Genomic DNA, 23172 nt, shown 5'->3' on the forward strand with positions numbered 1-23172 from the left:
GATATGGATTTATTAAACTTTTTATTTTTCCAGAGAAAATTCTCTGGATGGCAAAATTAATATTTCAGGTACAAAAAGATTTATAGTAATATTTCCCACATAACTATATTGCAGTGAAAAAGGAATTAACAGAAGACCCTCACACTGAACATCCTGATGAGATATGTCAGGAAGAAGTAATGTATTATTTAATTATAATCCTCATCTCCTGACAAGTTGACCACATTGGTAGGCATGCTACTAGGTAGTTCCAGTGATTAGAACAAAAGTTGTTCATGGTAAAATCTGGAATTTAGTACTCTCTAAGCCACACCTCTTTCAAATGTACATTACTAGCTACCAGTGGACTTGGTTACTTAGTTTAGAATTAATAAAATCTCCCATTGGGTCAGCAAAAGCAAATTAGATTTCATGTGCAAGTGTTAGTGTGGGAGAGGAACTGTTCGCTCAAAAAGGTTACAACAACTGATGCCCAATTGGAAAGAAAATATTTTTGTGTCTCATGCTGTATAATACTCATTTCCTTTCCCTAGGAGTTAATTATGTGAGTCATCCAAAGTTGAAATTTATATTTGAGTGGTTTGCTTCTGTAAAGCTGGAGCACATCTTTTCAAACAAAGAACAACTCACACTTTTAAAATAATATTTCGGGTATTGGTGTCGCTGTGATTATGGTTGCTTAGATAAATTTCTTCCTAGCAATCAAAAATTCAGTTCTGGTTAATGTAAGATAAAGTACAGTGGGAAAGTGGAAATTACCAAGTCAACTGGAGTGATTTGCTAACTTAAGAGAATTTAACCATTCATTTGAAAAAATAATTTGGATAATTAAATATTAATTGTTGATTTTGACAATATGTAAGGAATAGTTGCTTACCTCATCTAATACAGGTAATCAACATAATAAACAATAAGGATTTTGTATGCCTGAAGACCATCCTTTTGTGGTCTACCCTGGTCAAGTTTACATGGTAAATGTCATTCTCCTTAGAATTATTCTTGATAGTGGACAGCTCCAGAAGCAAGCCAGTGAAGAATGCTTGATCAGAGATAAGAAAATGTCTTTTTTTTTCAAAATCTCTCCACAAGCTTTGCACAATGGCGGTATCATAGCCAATGAGGTTTATCCAAGGCGCAATTATTGCTAATTCAAAATCTCTCCACAAACTGCTGTTTATCTTCCCCCTGAATCAAACTGACACCAAGAACACTTTGAAAAAATCCTGAACTTGAAATATTTGTTAGCTGCATGTTTATTTTAGTGCATCTGTTATATGATTATTAAAGAAAGTCAAATTTATTGAAATTACTATACTATTTTCAAAAATATACGTAAATTATACATACGTTCTCCATTTGTTAACAGAGCTTAACTTGGAAAAAAATCCATGGTCTATTATGGTTTATAGGCTCTCTATGTTGTTTGCCAAAACAATAAAACACTGCTTCATATAATCAATAAGAAATAACAAGCATTTACATGGTTGGACAAACTAGGCGATGGTTCACTGTAAACAACTGAAAAATTATAAAAGACTAGTGAAATGAATTTCCCATAAAGGCTGTCCATGTAATGAAATTTGCCAGTGTATATGGCATTCCCTTACAAAATCAGAAATAATCACATGGGGTAGAAATAAAGCATAGAATCTAAGTGAATAGCAGTGGAAAGTAAAATTTAAGTGTAAAATGAAAAAAAATGTTTATACATAAACAATGAACTTTGGATTTAATACTACTTAATGCAGTTTTAAGATGACTATTACATCCAGCAAAATGTACTTGGAATTTAGTATAAGTCATGCAAAATAAATCTCGTAAGTTTATTTTTTCAAGTTTAAATTCGCATTGTGTAATAAAACTGGGAAAATCTTTATGAAATAATATTCTCAGTGCCATGATAGGGACACAGCCCAAATATTAAAACTTTATAAAATTCTATAAAAACATTATATAATTTTATAAATACATAACTGAGAATGATGAATTCTGAATTATAAATGATTGTTTTTCTCAGCTTTGCTTTTTATTAACTTACCAATATATTCTGGAGGTCATTCTTAAATATTATACAAGAGATATCCTTACTCCATTTTTTAGCTATACAGCACTCTATTATGTATTGTTGCCACAATGTAACCACCAGTTTCATATTTATCACATTTGGGTGATGTCCAGTCTTTCACTATGACAATCAGTATGTCAGCAAATAGTCTTGTGCATTTGTCGTTCTGCATTTTGATGGTAGTTTCCTAGAAGTGGGTTGCTGGATCAAAGGGGAAAAGTATATGTAATTTTTCTAGATATTACCAACCTCCTACACTAGGGATTGAGCCATTTTGCATTTTTGCCAGCAAGTCTTTTCCCCACAGCCTCAACAGCAGCCTATGTTGAAAATTTTGGAATTTGCCAATGCAATAGGTGAAAAGTAAAAAGCATTTCTAAATGCCAGGAATCTCAGTTTTGCCAATGACAGTTTACTCTATATACCTCTTCTGTTAATCAATTTGCTTTTCTAAAAGTCACACCCCTAGAACTTTGTGTATTCTTTTCTTGCCCTACAACTTCTGTCTTTCTTTTAAAAACAGAATAAAAAAAATGTATGCTATTTCTTTTTATAAAAATCAGAATCTGAGGAAATTAATTCAGGAAGCTGTGGATAATTAACATAAGCACAGACCATCTCTGCTTATTTTAAATTAAAAAAGGAGTTGCAAATGCAAATGGTGGTCTTCAAGGACCAGTATTTTGATATAAAGGCCATACGGCTGTTCCTTTTCTACAACAAATATGGCAGATTTAGAGGCAAGCAGTGCTCCACATTGTTCTTCTATATCCCAACTCAAATGCTTCTGAGGATATATATGCAACTTTTGGGCATGATCAGCACTTTAAAAATATTTTGTTATCCTACAAGTCTATACAAGCTATAGATAATTTAAGTAAATTTAAAACTTTCATTCTGAATGATGACTTAGAAGCTTCTTAGAACCACTTTTTTACTCCTGTTACATAATTTAGAACAGTAGTTTTCTCCCTGATGTGTGATTGGTTCGTGGATAAATTGCTATTTTATTTTAAGTTGATAATACAGATTCTTACTACCAAAAACCCATTTCTCTTAGAGCCAGAGATCCCAATTGTGTTTTAGCAACTAAAATATATGGAATAAATGGTGGGATTATATTTACATTGTATATAGGGCAAATAGAGCTTTACCCAGAGTGGTCATGAAGTCTTAACTTCGTGCTTTCAATAGATTCATGCTGTTTTCCTTGGGGTCTACTATAATTCAAAATGTGCTGAGAACATGAAGGTATATTTTCTATTTGGGGCTTTTTGAGGCTCTTTGGTCACTTTCTCCATTATAAGAGAGCCTATAACTTTCCCAGTATTTTATAGGCTCTCCTCAGGGAAAAGTCCACAGTAGATATTCTACTCTGTTGTTAAAAAGCCAATGCTGGAAACTAAAATCCCTATTTCCAGTGTGATAGTATTTCCACTTTCAAGGGAAACAAAAATGAATTCTGCTGGTTACTTTTATTGATGCATGTATTCATCATTGTTTGTCTACCAAATGGCAATTTTTTACATGTATTATTTCTCTTTCACAAAATACCATAAGATAGATATTATTACACATTTTACAGTAAAAAAGTGAGAACCTGAAAAGTAAAACAACGTACTCATTTTCACACTGCTATTTGATTTGTGAACCACACAGTTCCCAAAACTTTTTTATTGTCCTGGGCCACTTTCCAAGTGAAGTTCTGATGTGATTCTTGAACATTTTTGTAGTTATTTCCCTGGAAGATAGAAATGGAAGTTTTTTTGTGTGTGTGCATGTGATTTTATTGTGGCCATGGTATTCGTCTATTACACTCTAAGATTGCATGTACCTAAAAGTAAGTAATTTTGTTAACAGGAAATGACAAACTTCTATACTTGCAGACAACAAAATATTAAGACATCTTACTTAGTGTTAAAAATCATAGATTTGGGGGGTGCCTGGTTGGTTCAGTCAGTTAAGTGTCTGCCTTTGGCTCAGGTCATGATCTCAAAATCCTGGGATCCAGCCCCGTGTGGGGGCTCTTGCTTAGCAGGAAGCCTGCTTCTCCCTCTGCCTTTCCCCACCCCCAAACCCTCACTCATGTTCATTGTCTCTCTCAAATAAATAAATAAAATCTTAAAAAAATATCACAGATTTTGGAGTGAGATTGCTCAGGTTCATAGCCTCCTGAATCAGATACTAGGTGTATAGTCTTGGGTAAGTCATTTAATCTTTCTGTGCTTCGATTCCTGACCTATTAAATGAGCATAATAATAGATAACTCATTGGATTGTGAAAATGACTAATTTAAAAATGTAAGTATGTGTCCACACACAAATGCACACATGTACATATACACCATATATGTATACCTTAGGACAGCCACTAACACATAATAACTGATCGGCTTAATAAATGTCAGTTACTATTGTAATTATTCTTAAAAATAAATAAAAAACACTTTGTCAATTATTTTCTACTATAGAAGTTTTTCCATTTTGCTGACAGTCACTTCTGCTTATACTTATAGAAAAAAATTTTTGTCTTGTTTATGGTTGGTTCAAGATTTTATTCTTACCTCTGGCAGCGCTTGCCAAAAATATTTAAACTTAATAAGCAACAATAAAGGGGTGCCTGGGTGGCTCAATTAAGTGTCTGCCTTCAGCTCAGGTCATGATCCCAGGGTCCTGGCTTCGAGCCCTGCATCTGGCTCTCTGTTCAGCGGGGAACCTGCTTCCCCCTCTCCATCTGCCTGCCACTCCCTCTGCTTGTGCTCTCTCTCTCTTTCTCTCTGTCAAATAAATAAATTAATTAATTAAAAAATAAGCAACACTAAATAGTGATATTGTTGAAATGATAAGTATCAATGTCTCAGACATAAGGACCAAATACATCATGTAATAGACTAGAATGCAAGATGCATTCTGGACTCAAACAGATTTGGATTAAAATTTTTTGTTAAATCATTTAATTTATCTTAAATTTAATTTTTACATACGTAATAATGAATAAAAAAATTAATTTACAGTGATTCTGAGACACAATGGGATCCATCATGAAAAGTGGCTGGTATATCCTTGGCTTTCAAATGAACACCAGCTCCTTCTTTGCTCAGAGAGCCTGCTGAGGTTCCTACCTGAAACAGTTAACCCATCTAGGGAAGCCCTGTCAAGAGGCACTGATAATTTGTAATTGAACATTTGGGAACAAAACTGACCGTATATTATAATTTATATTTTTTAATATTATAAAATTCACACATTTATTTTTAAAATGAATCCTGACATACCACATACAATTTCTTAAAAGGAATTTCTACATTGTTGCTATGTAAATAAAATAAAAAATATTATTTCACATATTTAATATCCAGAATATAAACCCAACAAAACAATTTTTAAAGTCTTGAAAAAAATAAAACCATTATAAATCACTATACCCATATAATATTGTTTTTAAAAAATCATTCTGCAAGGCTTTCTTTCTTATTGTCAGTTCTTTCCCAAAGGACTAGACTATCTCTTAGATGTTAATCTTTCTTAACAACCAACTTGACAATATGGTGCTAAAGATTCATATTGTCTAGGATTATTATTTTTTAATTTTTTTTATATTGCATTTTTTTTTCTGTAGGAAGGACACATTTTCTTTTCTCCAGTACATATAGTGAAATAGACAGTAGTGGAAATAGTCTGACTCCAGGGATGGTGAAATGAAAATTGCAACCAGCTCATGTCATGATTGTAGTCCAGGGTGACTGTGTTTGCACAACCTATAAATTACCTATCTCCACAATCAAATGTGTGTCTTAATTGTGAATATAGACCTTATGTATTTATTATTAATCTTCAGTAGTAGAAAAATCCAAGCCCAATCTTCTTATGTTACCTCATTATTCCTGTTCATTAATGAAATTTTTAATTTCTGTTTTACCATTTTGTGCAGTTGTTAGGTTATTAATTATAAAACAGTTTCTAATTCCTAGAAATGATATTTTAATAATGTTTAATCTCTTTCCCACATTCTAGTATCTTTTATAATCACGTCTCCATTTTTCTCCTTGGTTTTATTTTATTTGTAAACAAATCCAGTAGTGCAAGTTATAATTCCAAGTTGGCTGATTTTTCTGAATCATACACATTGCTCATAATCAACACTGTAAATTTTAAGAAAAAGAAATGGGGTGAGAAATTTCATTCCAGATGTGAGCTGCAATCTTGAGCCTACAGTCTTAAGCCTTACTTGATGTTTAATGCCTTCACAACTACTGAGTGGTTATTTAAGTTTTTGGTAACTGATCTTGAAGATTTTTCGGGTGGACTTTGTTTTGAATATCACAAAGTGCATGATTTCTGTGATAGAATTATGCTTTCAGAGACTTCACAACAAGGGCTTATAGATCTATGTGCATATGGCAACAAATTGAGGCATCTCACACCTAAGCATTTGATAACTTGCTTTTGTTAAGGGGGATGTCTGTCAAAAATGTCAGAGCTGTGTCATTTTACTGTTTTCCTCCCTTAAGTTGGAGGGACTTGGGCTTAAATTTGCCTTGGCTTGGCTAGAATTTCCCACTATTTTGTCTCTTTTGTGTTGTATTTCCTATGTAATAAAGCAGGGCTAAATAGAAATAGCTTCATTTGCCTTTCTCTTTCTCTTTGAGTGAGAATATTTTAACTTTTCCTTATTTGCTTTACTATACACATAAATAGGCTTATTTATTTAGTTGAGGGTAAACATGGGAGATAACCCAATCAACAGTCTTAGTAACAATGTATTACAGCCAGCAGGTTCTTTAGGACTTTGTCATAGCTTTTGTGCTGCATCACACCTCACGCTTACACTAGGAATGGATGGATCTTATTAGCCATTGCTTAAGGAGATCTAGATTTCAGGAGAGAGAAGAGAGGGAATAAAATTGAATTTTTTCAACTTGTTCAAAGATATTTGGTTACACTCTAGCAAAGTTGTTAAAGAAACAAAAAGTTTGATGCCCTCAAAAAGTTTCCAGTCATATCAGTAAGAAAGACAATAAATCATTTATTAAAAAGCATTATGATAAGAACTGTGAGTAAATAGAGGATGAGGGGAAGAAGGGATCCAGCAGGTCATCTTAAGCTAAAGGGTCCATACACAGAAGTTATGGGGTTGTGAACTTGAAGAGAAAAAAATAATCATCATTATTTTCACTAACCTCTTAAAAAATGTCATTTCCTTCAATTTATTAATATAAGCAATAAGTCACAGTAGTATTAACAGTGTCTGCTTTATCCCCAACATGTCACATTTTCATATCACATTGTAGTTGCTGTATTATTCTGCATTACTGATTATTCTTATTTTAAAATTATGATACTGATTAGACCTATCTCTAAATCTTTTAATTTATCTTAATAAAGTATTTTTAAAATTTTTTGGAATTTATTTGAGCTATTTGCTTTATTACCCTTTGTATTTTATTTCATGCATTAAAAAATCATTCTCACAAAGCGTTCATAGGTTTCACAAGACTGCCATACAGGCACATGACACAAGAAGTAATCAAGCATTTCTGGTCTAGTGATAGCTGTTAGATGGAAAAGAGAAGAAAACTGAACAAGAAATGTCAGGAACACCAAAATTGAAGGAAATGAGAAAAAAAACTATAGAGATTGAAGATGAAAATGGAAAGAGAAGAGACAACAAACAAGGGAAGAAAAATGCAGTTTCAAGAAAGAGGGACCATTCAACAAAGCAAAGTGTGGGGAGAAGCCAAGTTGTGTGAGAAAAGGGTGGTTATTAGATTTGGTAATTTGCAGAAAAGTGAGGAAACGAAATCTCAGAAACCCTACATGAGTTGTCCTGAGTTAAATGTCATTAGATGACAGAGCCTGAGGCCCATTTAACATTTAAGTATCTTGCTTTATTCCCTAGTCCACACTGCACCCAAGGGAATAAAACTGAAAATTCTTTTGGGGCCAGATTGACTTAAGTGGTTACATAACTAAGAGGATTCTCTTTTCTTATTAAGACTTAATTGCCTACACACATAAAATTATTTCTTCCTGGAATCACTTGCTTTCATGCAAACAAAGCTCCAACTTACAATGCAAACATTGACTTTGATAATAACAGTCTCTTATTACAACTGAAGGTCAGGCCATCCTCTAAAATACCTCTAGTGAAAAGATGACACAGGATCTGGCATACTTCCATTATGGGATCTTTTTAGGATTAAAACTTCCATAAGAAACCTCTTTTTAGAAGACAAATTCTTCTGCACATCAAATTCATTGTTACCAGTGTCTTAATTGGAACAATTTCACTGGATATTTTTTTCTTTCATAAGAGTGAATGTGTCGTACAAATGCCACTGAGTACTTTGGATAGGAAAAGAATCTGAAAGCAAAGGATCTTAAGGCAAGAGGAAGTAGAAATAAATTTCTTTATCCTTACTGCACACCTGCTAAATGCATTTAAAATCAAGAGCAATAAGTTCAGCATCATCAAGAATATATATGTGTGTGTGTGTGTGTATATGATGTATATAATTTTTATAATTTTGTGTTTAATTTTGTGAGCATCTACTGTCAAGTAACAGACTAACAGACTCACATATGTTCTAATGGTTATTTTACACAAAAATTAAAAATTGAAAATATGATTTGTTGAGTTTATGATGAATTTCACTGGAGTCTGAATAATTTACCCTAATCATATTAGCTAAAATCACTTATAAATGAATAATAGAAGCGGCCAGGCTGCTCAAATACCAAAGAAGTCTACTGCTCCACGGTAACATCTGCCTTAGCAGAGAGAGCTACACTGGTTAACTGTATATACAGATATGTATGTATGTATCCACAACCGATGAATGCATAAATTGTGATGCATTTTTTTTTAAACTGTGATCTTCTGAAGTCTTCAGCATTGCAGACTTCCCATTTTATGAAAATATCAAGCAGAAAAAAATATATATCTTCCACCATGGGGAAAGAAATAGATATAACTGGGATCGGGAGGGCTCCCCAGGAAGGTTTCACCTCAAAGAACATTCTGGACTAAAATTAGCAAGACCATTCCATTCTGCAACATTTCCCAAATTATCTTTCTTCTTGAGAAGAATAACTATTAATCGTGAAGGCAATTGCATTCACAGATTTGTTGAAAAGGGGAGGCTATAGTGATAATAAACTGTATGGATTTAGATAAATCAAATTAAAAAATAATAAAAACACACATTTAGAATTTAATAAATATAAGTACCATTATAAAAAGAAAGTTTGATTAACTCTGTGTTATAATCTTTGTTATAAATAATAGTTTTTTTCTTCTGGAATAGAAAGAGAACATAACCCTTGGGATTTTAAAAAATCATTATTTCATGCTTGCCCCTGAATTTTTCTCTTTGGAGCTCAGAGCTATTGCTTGAGATACAAATATTTCTTTTGGGTGTATATGATTTGCTGATGTGCTCTCTTTTCTTCCTTCTGTTGTCCCCTGACTGCAAAAAGAATGGTTCTGAAAAACATCAATATTTGAATTAGCCTGAGGAATTAATAAAATCTCAACTGCTGGAAGCAAGAGATGAGAGTTCTTGCTATGTAAGCAAACCCACTCCACATGGTTCAGAACACATCTCTGCATCCTAAGCTTGTTTTGCATGTGTATTACTTTTAAATATTAGGAATGAATAAGATCCACAGACAGCAAAAGATAGCTAACTCTTTCAACTCTTTTTTCTAAAATCATTGATGACCACAGTATTTCTATTTTCAGAGTCAGCCCCCAAGTCACACTGACATAAGCATTAATAGAAAAAAACAAATGTTGGAACTGGGAGAAACAATATGGTTCTCCTTAACTTTAAATGGATTGTTGAATTATATCAGACAACTGACCCAGACTGTTACTCAAATGTAAAAATTTATGTCAGATTAGTAATTTCTGGCCCACTGACCTCAAATAATAGAACAGACAAGGGCCAAACGGGTTCAAATTTTCTCAAATCTGATTCACTGCCAGCTACTCATTTTAATAAGTTCACACATGTGGAGGACTTAAAACACTGTCTCCTCCCTAGTAAGAACCTAATAAATACAAACCACCTTTATGATTGTTTTGTTATAATTATCATCAGGTAACTATTTTTTCTTGTCCATGTATGCAAATAATTATTAATGGCAAGGGATTTGACAAATCATAGGATATTTGTGTTGGCATACCTTTTATAGCTGACCACATTCTCCTTAAACTAATAATTTTCACGAAATTAAGCAGTGCTGCTCTCTATTTTACCCAGATAAAATAAAAATAAAAAGAGAAGCAAATGGAAAACAATGTGGAGAAATGAACGGACAGAAATAGTTTCAGGAACACAAACTTTAGAAGGAAGTTCTTTTTAAGATAATTAGGAATGTAAAGGTCCTGTCAAAATGTATTTTGTATGATTTAAGATAAAACCCTTTTAAAGGGAGTATAATATCCAATACATTATCCTATCAACTGCTGTATGTAATTCCTGTTATTTCAGGCAAGATAATTGCATGGAAAACAGCATTAGCTATTCATTAACTGTAGCTGTTCTTGCTGATTCTTTCTCAGGTGGGAAGATTTAATTTAGTGACAAGAAAAGTACTGCAAATCAATTCTGTCATATGAACTAAGTAAAAAAAAAAAAGGTACAAAAAAATCATACACTCATGAAATGGCCCATATTAGAAAATGCAATCTCTAAAATTTAGTTGTCACTGATATAATACTCTACACTAGGTAGATTGATAGATTAGAAAGTAATGTCATTAATACTCAATGAAGTATTTTGGTAAGAGCAATCCGTGGATATGTCAGGGTCTGTAGGGAATCACCAACATGTTAATTAAATAGTGTCACACTTTCTTATCCATTGTCAATACTATTAACATGTTTAATTAACCAAACTCCTCTTACTTCATTACTGCCTTAGGATGTTTGTTAATAGTGAAATCATGATTGAGTTTCACATGGATGTATGAAGCTTATCATTTTCTGTCTTAGTTATAAAAAAAGTTGACTCAAACTTCTCACATAATTTCTTTAAGTAAATGCATAAATTTTGTTTTGTTTTGTTTTTTAAAGTAGACTCCATGCCCAATAGAGGGCCCAACATGGGGCCTGAACTCACAACCCTGAGATCAAGACCTGAGCTGAGATCAAGAGTCAGAAACTCAACCAACTGAACCACTCACGCACCCCTAAATGCATCAGTTTTTTGTTTTTTTTAAAGACTTTATTTATTTATTTGACAGAGAGAGAGACAGAGAGAGAGGGAACACAAGCAGGGGGAGTGGGAGAGGGAGAAGCAGGCTTCCTGCTGAGCAGGGAGCCCAGTGCGGGGCTCAATCCCAGGACCCTAGGATCATGACCTGAGCGGAAGGCAGATGCTTAACGACTGAGCCACCCAGGCGCCCCGCATCAGTTTTTTAATTGAACCAATAATATCTTTGTTTTTCCTTTGTGGAAATGAACAAAACATGGAATCTCAAGTTATTTTATTATGATTCTTTTATATTCATTTGCCTTTCATATATAATTTATAATAATGCATATTATATAAATAATTATTTCTATCACTTGCCTATTCCTAAAATATCCCACTGAGAACAATTGTGGATGAAATTAAATTTCATAGGAAGAGTAGGTTTATATAAATATAATATATATATCTACAAGATTTAGATAATTGATGGGGCACCTGGATTGCTCAGTTGGTTAAGCGACTGCCTTCGACTCAAGTCATGATCCTGGGGTCTTGGGATCGAGCTCCGCATCAGGCTGAGCAGGGAACCTGCTTTTTCCTCTCCCTCTGCTGCTCCCCCTGCTTGTTCTCTCCTGCTCTCTGTCAAATAAATAAAATCTTAAAAAAAAAAGATTTAGATAATTGATTTGGATTTGTGTAAATTAACCCAAATATTTCTTAAAAATATACTTGAGCTTATTTTCTTTTTTGAAAAATAGCACAGAAGAAAAATAGCTGATTTGCTGAAACTGGACATTTCTCTATCACTTCAGATAACTTTTTTGAAATAAATGGAGAGATAGATAGGAAAGGAAAAGATCATTATTAACTTGAAAAAGCAAAATCTAAGGAGAACTATAAAGACTTTCATAGTAGATAGTTGTAGAATCATTATATTTATTATAGACTTAACTTTTCCATGTTATTCAAGACAACTAGTGAACCTAATTTTGAAAGAGGAATTTTTCAGTTCAGTAAGAACAATCTTCCTTTCCTCCTCCTTCTCTTTCCTCCTCTCTTTCTTTCCTTCTTCCTTCCTTCCTCCCTTCCTTCCTTCCTTTTCTCTCATTCCATCTCTTTCCCTTTGTCTAACTTCTTTTTGTTCTTTTGTTTTTCCTTTTGTTCTAAAAAGGAAACCCATGTGAGGAAATTTGATAACTCTTTAAACAAACAGGAAATAGGTAAGAGATTTTATAATCTCAACATTCATAATAACAAAAGTGCATAATTTTAAGTTTCTTAATCTTTTTCTAAGAACAAATATAAAAACATATATATTGATTTTCACATAAAAAAACTAATATTAATTAACAATGAAAAACAAAAAGATAGGGGTTTCTGCGTGGCTCAGTTGGTTAAACGTCTGAATCTTGATTTTGCCTCGGCTCATGATCTCAGGGTCTTGAGCTTAAGCCCCACATTGGGCTCCAGACTGGGCATGGACCTGCTTGAGATTCTCTTTCTCCATCTCCCTCTTCCCCTCCTTCCCTGCTCTCTTTCTCTCTCAAATAAATAAATAAATTTTTAAAAAAATTTTAACAAGGGAATGAATGACTAGCAATAGCAAATTTGTTCTGTTTCTCAGTGCATTTTTTAATTTTAGTATTTTTTAAATTTTATTTTATTCTGTTCTGTTAATCACCATACATTACATCATTAGTTTTTGATGTAGTGTTCCATGATTCATTGTTTGTGCATAACACCCAGTGCTCCATGAACTACATGCCCTCTTTAATACCCATCACCAGGCTAACCCATCCCCCCAGGACCCTCCCCTCTAGAACCCTCAGTTTGTTTCTCAGAGTCTATAGTCTGTCATGGTTCGTCTCCCCCTCCAAATTCCCCCTCTTCATTTTTCCCTTCCTACTATCTTCTTTTTTTTAATATATAATGTATTATTTGTTTCAGAGGTACAGGTCTGTGATTCAGTCTTACACATTTCACAGCACTCACCATAGCACATACCCGCCCCAATGTCTATCACCCAGCCACCCATGCCTCCCACACCCCACAACTCCAGCAACCCTCAGTTTGTTTCCTGAAGTTAGGAATTTCTCATATCAGTGAGATCAAATGATACGTGTCTTTCTCTGACTGACTTATTTCGCTCAGCATAATACCCTCCAGTTCCATCCATGTAACTGCAAATGGCAAGATTTCATTCCTTTTGATGGCTGTATAATATTCCATTGTGTGTGTGTGTGTGTGTGTGTGTGTGTGTGTGTGTGTGTGTATCACATCTTCTTTATCCATTCATCTGTTGATGGACACCTTGGCTCTTTCCATAGTTTGGCTATTGTGGACGTTACTGCTATAAACATGGGGGTGCATGTACCCCTTTGGATCACTACATTTGTATCCTTGGGGTAAATACCCAGTAGTGCAATTGCTGGGTTGTATGGTAGCTCTATTTTAAACTTTTTGAGGAACCTCCATACTGTTTTCCAGAGTGGTTGCACCAGCTTGCATTCTCACCAACAGTGTAGGAGGGTTCCCTTTTCTCCGCATCCCCGCCAACATCTGTCGTTTCCTGACTTGTTAATTTTAGCCATTCTGACTGGTGTGAGGTGATATCTCATTGAGGTTTTGATTTGGATTTCCCTGACGCCAAGCAATGTTGAGCACTTTTCACGTGTCTGTTGGCCATTTGGATGTCTTCTTTGGAAAAATGTCTGTTCATATCTTCTGCCCATTTCTTGATTGGATCATTTGTTCTTTGGGTGTTGAGCTTGATAAGTTCATTATAGATTTTGGATACTAGCCCTTTATCTGATATGTCATTTGCAAATATCTTCTCCCATTTTGTTGGTTGTCTTTTGGTTTTGTTGACGGTTTCTTTTGCTGTGCAAAAGCTTTTTATCTTGATGAATTCCCAATAGTTCATTTTTCCCCTTGGTTCCCTTGCCTTTGGCAATGTTTCTAGGAAGAAGTTGTGGTTGAGGTCGAGGAAGTTGCTGCCTGTGTTCTCCTTTAGGATATTGATGGACTCCTGTCTCACATTTAGGTCTCTCAACCATTTTGAGTCTGTTTTTGTGTGTGGTGTAAGGAAATGGTTCAGCTTCATTCTTCTGTACATGGCTGTCCAACTTTCACAATGCCATTTGTTGAAGAGACAGTCTCTTTTCCATTGGACATTCTTTCCTGCTTTGTTGAAGATTAGTTGACCATAGACTTGAGGGTTCATGTCTGTGCTCTCTATTCTGTTCCATTGATCTGTGTATTTGTTTTTGTGCCAATACCATACTGTCTTGATGATGACAGCTTTGTAATAGAGCTTGAAGTCCGGAATTGTGATGCCACCAGCTTTGCTTTTCTTTTTTAACATTCCTCTGGGTATTCGGAGTGTTTTCTGGTTCCATACAAATTTTAAGATTATTTGTTCCATTTGTTTGAAAAAAGTTGATGGTATTTTGATAGGGATTGCATTAAATGTGTAGATTGCTCTAGGTAGCATTGACATCGTCACAATATTTGTTTTCCAATCCATGAGCATGGAACGTTATTCCATTTCTTTGTGCCTTCCTCAATTTCTTTCATGAGTATTTTATAGTTTTTTGAGTACAGATTCTTTGTCTCTTTGGTTAGGTTTATTCCTAGGTATCTTATGGTTTTGGGTGCAATTGTAAATGGGATCGACTCCTTAATTTCTCTTTCTTCTGTCTTGTTGTTTGTGTATAGGAATGCCATTGATTTCTGTGCATTGATTTTATATCCTGCCACTTTACTGAATTCCTGTATGAATTCTAACAGTTTTGGGGTGGAGTTTTTGGGTTTTCCACATAAAGTATCATATCATCTGCAAACAGTGAGAGTTTGACTTCTTCTTTGCCGATTTGGATGCCTTTTATTTCTATTTGTTGTCTGATTGCTGTGGCTAGGACTTCTAGTACTGTGTTGAATAGCAGTGGTGATAGTGGACATCTCTGCTGTGTTCCTGACCTCAGGGGGAAAGTTCTAAGTTTTTCCCCATTGAGAATGATATTCACTGGTGGGTTTTTCATAGATGGCCTTTATGATATTGAAATATGTACCCTCTACCCCTTTACTCTGAAGAGTTTTGATCAAGAAAGGATGCTGTACTTTGTCAAATGCTTTTTCTGCATCTATTGAGAGGATCATATGGTTCTTGTTCTTTCTTTTATTAATATATTGTATCACATTGATTGATTTGCAGATGATGGAACAACCTTGCAGCCCAGAAATAAATCCCACTTGGTTGTGGTGAATAATCCTTTTAATGTACTGTTGGACCCTATTGGCTAGTATTTTGGTGAGAATTTTTGCATCTGTGTTCATCGAGGATATGGGTCTGTAATTCTCCTTTTTGATGGGGTCTTTGTCTGGTTTTGGGATCAAGGTAATGGTGGCCTCATAAAACAAGTTTGGAAGTTTTCCTTCTATTTCTATTTTTTGGAACAGTTTCAGAAAAATGGCATTAATTCTTCTTTAAATGTTTGGTAGAATTCCCCTGGGAAGCCATCTGGCCCTGGGCTCTTGTTTGTTGGGAAATTTTTGATGACTGCTTCAATTTCCTTAGTGTTTATAGGTCTATTCAGGTTTTCTATTTCTTCCTGGTTCAGTTTTGGTAGTTTATACATCTCTAGGAATGCATCATTTCTTCCAGATTATCTAATTTGCTGGCATGTAGTTGCTCATAATATGTTCTTATAATTGTTTGTATTTCTTTGGTGTCAGTTGTGATCACTCCTCTTTCATTCATGATCTTATTGATTTGGGTCCTTTCTCTTTTCTTTTTGATAAGTCTGGCCAGAGGTTTATCAATCTTATTAATTCCTTCAAAAAGCCAGCTCCTAACTTTGTTGATCTGTTCTACTGTTTTTTTGGTTTCTATTTCATTGATTTCTGCTCTGGTCTTTATTATTTCTCTTCTCCTGCTGGGTTTAGGCTTTATTTGCTGTTCTTTCTCCAGGTCCTTTAGGTGTAGGGTTAGGTTGTGTATTTGAGACCTTTCTTGTTTCCTGAGAAAGGCTTGTATTGCTATATACTTTCTTCTTAGGACTGCCTTTGCTGCATCCCAAAGATTTTGAACAGTTGTGTTTTCATTTTCATTTGTTTCCATGAATTTCTTAATTCTTCTTTAATTTCCTGGTTGACCCATTCATTTTTTAGTAGGATGCTCTTTAGCCTCCATGTGTTTGAGTTCTTTCTGACTCTCCTCTTGTGATTGAGTTCTAGTTTCAAAGCGTAGTGGTCCCAAAATATGCAGGGAATGATCCCAATCTTTTGGTACCAGTTGAGACCTGATTTGTGACCGAGGATGTGATCTATTCTGGAGAATGTACCATGGGCACTAGAGAAGAATGTGTATTCCGTTGCTTTGGGATGGAATATTCTGAATATATCTGTGAAGTCCATTTGGTCCAGTGTGTCATTTAAAGTCTTTATTTCCTTGTTGATATTTTGCTTAGATGATCTGTCCATTTCAGTGAGGGGGCTTTTAAAATTTCCTACTATTATTGTATTGTTGTCGATGTGCATTTTTAAAAATTACATTTGAATGACTATGTCAGGACTTTTACAAAGGTGATTCGTGCACATGTAGATGATCAGACACTGTAATTCCTAGGGTCCTTTGAATTATTAAGGTTCCATGTATTAAGAATTCTTGTGGTACCACAATAAAGTCTTCCTAATGAATCACTACCTTTTAAATAAAATAGGTTCACCTTTATGACTCTATCTTTTTGGTTGTTTTCTGTCGATAATGTCTAGTTATTTAGGAAAATATTGTCTCACAATTTTGTTCTTGGTTGTTGTTTTCATTAGCATTGCACTTTGAACTCAACATTTTTCTGAAAGTTTAACCCAATGAAACATCTTTTAGTAAAATGACATCAACCAGCTTTTGAAAAAAATCCTTCAACTTACATGAGTTATTCACTTATTCATTCCATTATTCATGACTTCAAAAAATATTTTAAACATCTACAATATGCCAGAACCTGTTTTGCAGCATGGATTAGAACTAAGATCATGCCCCAGAACCTGACTACATGGAGTTCACAGTCCAGTGGGAAAAAGTGGATTGAATATAAATGACTCTGAGTGAGTTTGAAAAGAGGCATACATGAAGTTTGTGGGAGAATAAAGAGTAAATTACATTAACTGATTTCAATTGATACATTTAAATTAGACAAAAGCCAATCTAATAAGAACAAATAATTGACTTTAATTTTGAAGTGGAGGAGGAAAGAACATTTTCAGCAGTGAGAACAGCATGAGAAGAGATTTAGAGTCTTTAAATAAATCTGAACTGACATACAAAAATGAGACTAGAATGCATACAAGAATCAGATAATGCATGGTCTTATATATCATGGTAAGGAATGTAAACTGGTAATATGGGAATTTACTGAAGATTCTTAAGTAGAGCAAAGCCATTGCATTCTAATTTATGTTACTTTATTTTTTTAAGATTTTATTTATTTATTTGACAGAAAGAGAAAGAGCACAGCAAGGGTAATGGAAGAGGGAGAAACATGTTCCCCGCTGAGCAGGGAGCCCAATGCGGGGCTCAATCCCAGGACCCTGGGATCATGACCTGAGCTGAACGTAGTCACTTAACCAAATGAGCCACCCAGGTACCCTTAATTTATGTTACTTTAGAGAAAGATGACATTGGAGAGGGATCACACTGGAGAAAAAGGGGGTAGTCAAGGGCTACTGCATTAGTTCAAGTGAGAGATGATGAAGTCTAGACTGAGACAAGAGCAGTATTAGTAGGGTGACATGGAGCTTTTGGAAGAGAAATTCTGACACTTTACTAGGTATAAGGTATGAAGGATGGGGAAGAATTCATAACATTTTTCCAAGTCCCTTGGGGGGATGAATAGATGATGATATCATTCAAAAAGAATGCCCTTTTTAGTTAGTAAGGTAGATGAGAAGAGTTCAGTTTTGTAGAAGATGAGTCTAAAAATCCTGTGGCCCCATATGGTGGTGGAGAAGAGACATTCAATATGCCTGTGGAAATCAGCATTTGGAATTCAGGAGGAAGACCAAGCCTAGTGAAATAGTTGGTTTTTCAAATTGTGGATGTGATGGGGATCTTTCAGGGAAAAGGTAGACAAGAGAAAGAAAAGATCCAAGGAGAAAAGACTGGGAACAGTGATGTCTACCAGCGAGAAGATGAGGTGTGTACAGGAGATGGAGAAGCCCAGGAAAGATATAAAGCTGTTATAATAACAACATCTGGAAGGTGCTCAACCCACTGAATTCCTTTTAAGTGATAAGAATTCTGTATCCGTTAATGCACTATGTTCTATTTCATATAGACATCTTATGGAGACTACTTGCCAGGTTTCAGAAAGAAGTTTGGACCCCTAAGACATCTCCATTGGAGGAATTCCTTTACCCTTATGGTGGAAGCAGCTGAAAAACAGCTCTCCTTACAAAGTGGCAAAGAATAAGTGACATAGGTATTAGAAGGATAGAAGATCAGAGTAACCACATACACTTTATATGCTTTCCAAGAGAATATTAATAGTATTATTAATAATAATGACAATGGTAATGTTAATGATAAAACACCTATATAGTACTTATTATCTGCTAGGTATCATGTTGTCCTTTACTTTTCAAATCATAATTTCATAGTAACTTCATGAGAGAGGAACTATTATTTTTCTAATTTATTTGATGGGGAAACTGAAGTAGGATGGGGATAAAAAAACTTTTACCATATTCACATTGTAAGCTAGCGAGTGACATGGGATTTAAACCCAGGCAATTTATTCCCAAAGGCTATGTTCTTAAGCATACATACAGCCCCACATATTAATCATTTTATAATAACTATATTCCTTTGTGCTTTCAATTTGCATTCCTTTATTAATTGCATAATTATGATGCAATTATTGCACAGATGTAAACAAAATGATGTAATAACAATGACAAGATCAGTGTTGGCAGTAATTGCTATGACTCCTATATATTACTATCATTCAGTGAGTATCATATAACAAATTCCATGCTAAGGCTTTGCCTACATTATAACTTGCTAAGGTAGGTGTTGTTATTAATCACTTTTTATCAGGAAGAAAAAAATTCAAAGTATAAGCAATGAAATATTTTGTTCTGACTGGTAAGTGGAAGAGACATGGTTGAGCCCATACCCTAAAGCCTCAGCTGCTCAGCACTGCATTCTGCACTACAGTAAACAGGAAACACCACCCACAATGATGTGACTTACTTCTGATGTGTAATGACTGATATAAAAGCAGAAGTTGATGGAGGAGAACACTGGGTGCCTAAAAGGAGGTATTCAGCAGTGATTTAAAGCAAACAATGACTGGAATGCTGGTGACACTCTGCACACACTTCATCAAATTGCACACATTAGCTGCTGGAAGGGTTCAGTGCACTCAAAGTAATTTGACTAGATGACATGGGGCAGTAACTGCCTAGCTCTTTATTTGCACTTACCTCATCATGTTGTCATTACCTATTTAGATGTCTATCTAATGACCCAGACTACAAACTATAGACTTCAGACATTATATACTATTCTTTTTTCTTTTTCCTAAAGGTTAGGAGTGGTCCAGTACATAGTAGGGACTTTGTAACTGTTTGGAAAATGCTGATTAAGTTGGTGCATCAGATATATTATTTTATTTTGTAGTGATTTTTATGCAAAAAAAATTTACTAAAGTCACTTAAATTTACATTTCTCATTAAAAAAAGGCAGCGAAGATGTGAGGTAATGTACTTATGATCTTTTATTTCTTAGAAATATAAATATATTTTAGCTAAGCAATTCATTTTATCAGTGTTATTTCACTATTGCATTTCCCTTTCATTTGCTGTTTTTTTCTATTTTTTATATTTTTCATGTTTTGTAGTTATAACATCTTAAACACAATTATAATGAAGTGAAAAATATTATTTAACCCTATATAGAGTAGAGTAAGTTCCATATTTTCTCAACTACCTTGAATGACAAAAGCAATGAGATGAAGTGGTATTAACAGGACAAAAATAGATACACTATCAAGTCAATATTTGTAGAGATGTCTCTTAAGAGTAAAAATTTATCTTGTGAAAATCAAAAGAAAATTAAAAGATGAAAGATGAAAAAATAATGTGAAATAAATAGAAAACAAACTAAATATCAAATTTATTTGGAAGGGAATCATTTTAAGTCTTTTACCCAAGTTTTGCTTGGCTGCAGATTTCTGGATAGGTTGCATGTAAAGATGAGTCAACAACAAATACATAAAACTACAATACAAGAAACAGATATCAATTCACTAGTTATTCTGCAAATGTTGTGTCAGGAATGAGCTACTCTTACTCTTAGTCTTTAAAAGGACTTTTTGTCAGTTTTTAAAAATGTAACATAACATAATTACCATAAAAGACTCTACATAAAATAGGAATACAGACTATGCTAGTGTCACACTCACCAGCCTTGCATACTTCAAATACCACATACTACATCCCTACACTTCCTGAAAAATACATAGTTAAAAATGTAAAATAATTGTAAAAGTATAAATGCCTTTAAGAAAGTACATAATATAAATAAAAAATTTCCAAATTTATGAAAAATTTTAAATAAAAATTTACACACTTTATCTTATGTAATAAACTAATTGTTTTAGTCGTACATACATTTTTTAAGACTTAAAAGATGCATCTTGATATTGGAATATTCAAGTCATATTTAAGAATATGAAACTAATGACTGAAAGCAAATATACATAAATCTATTTTTATTAATACAAGAAAAATATAATCATATATATTCACCCATACTAATAATTTATAAATATGACTTTGTAAAATATTTTATTTCTGCTAATTAGTACATAAATATTAGTTTATATAGAAATATATAGTCTATGTATTAGTTTATATTTTACATTTTATAAATTTTATGAATAATCTACTCATATTTTATATATTTTACAAACTATCTTACATATACCTTCAAGGTCTACAGTTATTAAATTATAGTCAGAAATGAAAAATGCAATAACTGAAGTTGGAAACAGATGTGATGCAATGAACACAAGGCTGGAAGAAGCAGAGGAATGAATAAATGATATAGAGGACAAAATAACGGAAAATAATGAAGCTGAACAAAAGAGAGAAAGAAGAATTAAGGAACATGATAATAGACTTAGCAAACTCAGTGACTCTATCAAACATAATAACATTTGTATTATAGGAGTCCCTGAAGAAGAGAGAGAAAAGGGGACAGAAAATTTATTTGAGGAAATAATAGCTAAAAATTTCCTTAATCTGGGGAAGGAAAATATATCCAGATCCAAGAGGCTCAGAGAACTCTCATCAAAATCAACAAAAACAGGCCAACACCAAGACACACATTGTAATTAAATTTGCAAAATGTAGTGATAAAGAAAAAATCATAAAAGCAGCAAGACAGATGAAGTCCACTACTTATAAGGGAAGACCCATAAGACTAGCTGCAGATCTCTCAACAGACACTTGGCAAGCCAGAAGGCAGTGGCATGATATATTTAACCTGCTGAGTGGGAAAAATTTGCAGCCAAGAATATTCTACCCAGCAAGGCTATCTGGCATTCAGAATAGAAGAAAAGATAAACAGTTTCCCAGACAAACAAAAACTAAAGGAGATCGTGACCACTAAACCAGGTCTGCAAGAAATATTAAAGAGGATTTTGATCCTTCTACTCTTTGAGTGGAAAGGAAAGGCCAAAAGTGACCAAGACAAAAAAGGAACAGAGAAAATCTCCAGAAACAATGACAAAACAAGTTATAAGATGGCACTAAATACATATCTATCAGTAATTACTCTGAATATAAATGGACTAAGCACTCAAATCAAAAGACCTAGGTGTCAGAATGGATAAAAAAGATTTTTCTATATATTGCTTATAAGATTTTTAGATTTAAAGATACCTGCAGTTTGAAAGTCAGGAGAGAGAGAAACATTTATTATGTAAAGGGCATGAAAAGAAAGTCAGATTAGCAATACTCGTATCAGAAAAACTAGATTTTAAACCAAAGTCTATAACAAGAGATGAAGAGGGACACTATCATAATAAAGGGGACTATCCAACAAGAAGATCTAACAATTGTAAATATTTATACCCCAATATGGGAGCACACAAATATATAAAACAATTACTAGTAAATATGAAAGAACTCATTGATAATAATATAATAATAGTACGGGACATTAACACCCACTCACATCAATGGACAGATCAGCTAAGCAGAAAATCAACAAGGAAAACAATGGGTTTGAATGACACACTGGACTAGATGGACTTAACACATATATTCAGAACATTCCATCCTAAAGCAGCAGAATATACATTCTTTTCAAGTACAAATGGGACATTCTCCAGAATAGATCACATACTAAGTCACAAATCAGGCCTCAACAAGTACAAAAAGATTGAAATCATACCAAGCATATTTTCTGACTGCAATACTATGAAACTTGAAGGGAACCACAAGAAAAAATTGGAAAGACCACAAATACATAGAAGTTAAACAACATACTTTTTTTTTTAAGATTTTATTTACTTATTCGAGAGAGAGAGAATGAGAGATAGAGAGCACGAGAGGGAAGAGGGTCAGAGGGAGAAGCAGACTCCCTGCTGAACAGGGAGCCCAATGTGGGACTCGATCCTGGGACTCCAGGATCATGACCTGAGCCGAAGGCAGCTGCTAAACCAACTGAGCCACCCAGGAGCCTGGGTATTTTTTTTAAATGATGTTAATGAAAGGGTCAACCAAGAAATCAAAGAAGAAATTAAAAAAAAAAAATCCATGGAAACAAATGAAAATGAAAACACAACATTCTAAAACCTTTGGGATGCAACAAAAGTGGTCCTAAGAGGAAAATATA

At 34.0% G+C, this 23172-nt stretch overlaps 1 pseudogene; it reads left to right on the forward strand.

Moving 5' to 3' along the window:
- Positions 1 to 1087: 1087 nt before the first annotated feature.
- LOC141374450 (U4 spliceosomal RNA) lies at positions 1088 to 1278 on the forward strand (annotated as a pseudogene).
- The last annotated feature ends 21894 nt before the right edge of the window (positions 1279 to 23172 follow it).

This window comes from Callorhinus ursinus, unplaced genomic scaffold (genome assembly GCF_003265705.2).
Source record: "Callorhinus ursinus isolate GAN/ISIS: 27379988/994484 unplaced genomic scaffold, GSC_fseal_2.0 scaffold1, whole genome shotgun sequence".
In the NCBI taxonomy this organism is placed as follows: Eukaryota; Metazoa; Chordata; class Mammalia; order Carnivora; family Otariidae; genus Callorhinus; species Callorhinus ursinus.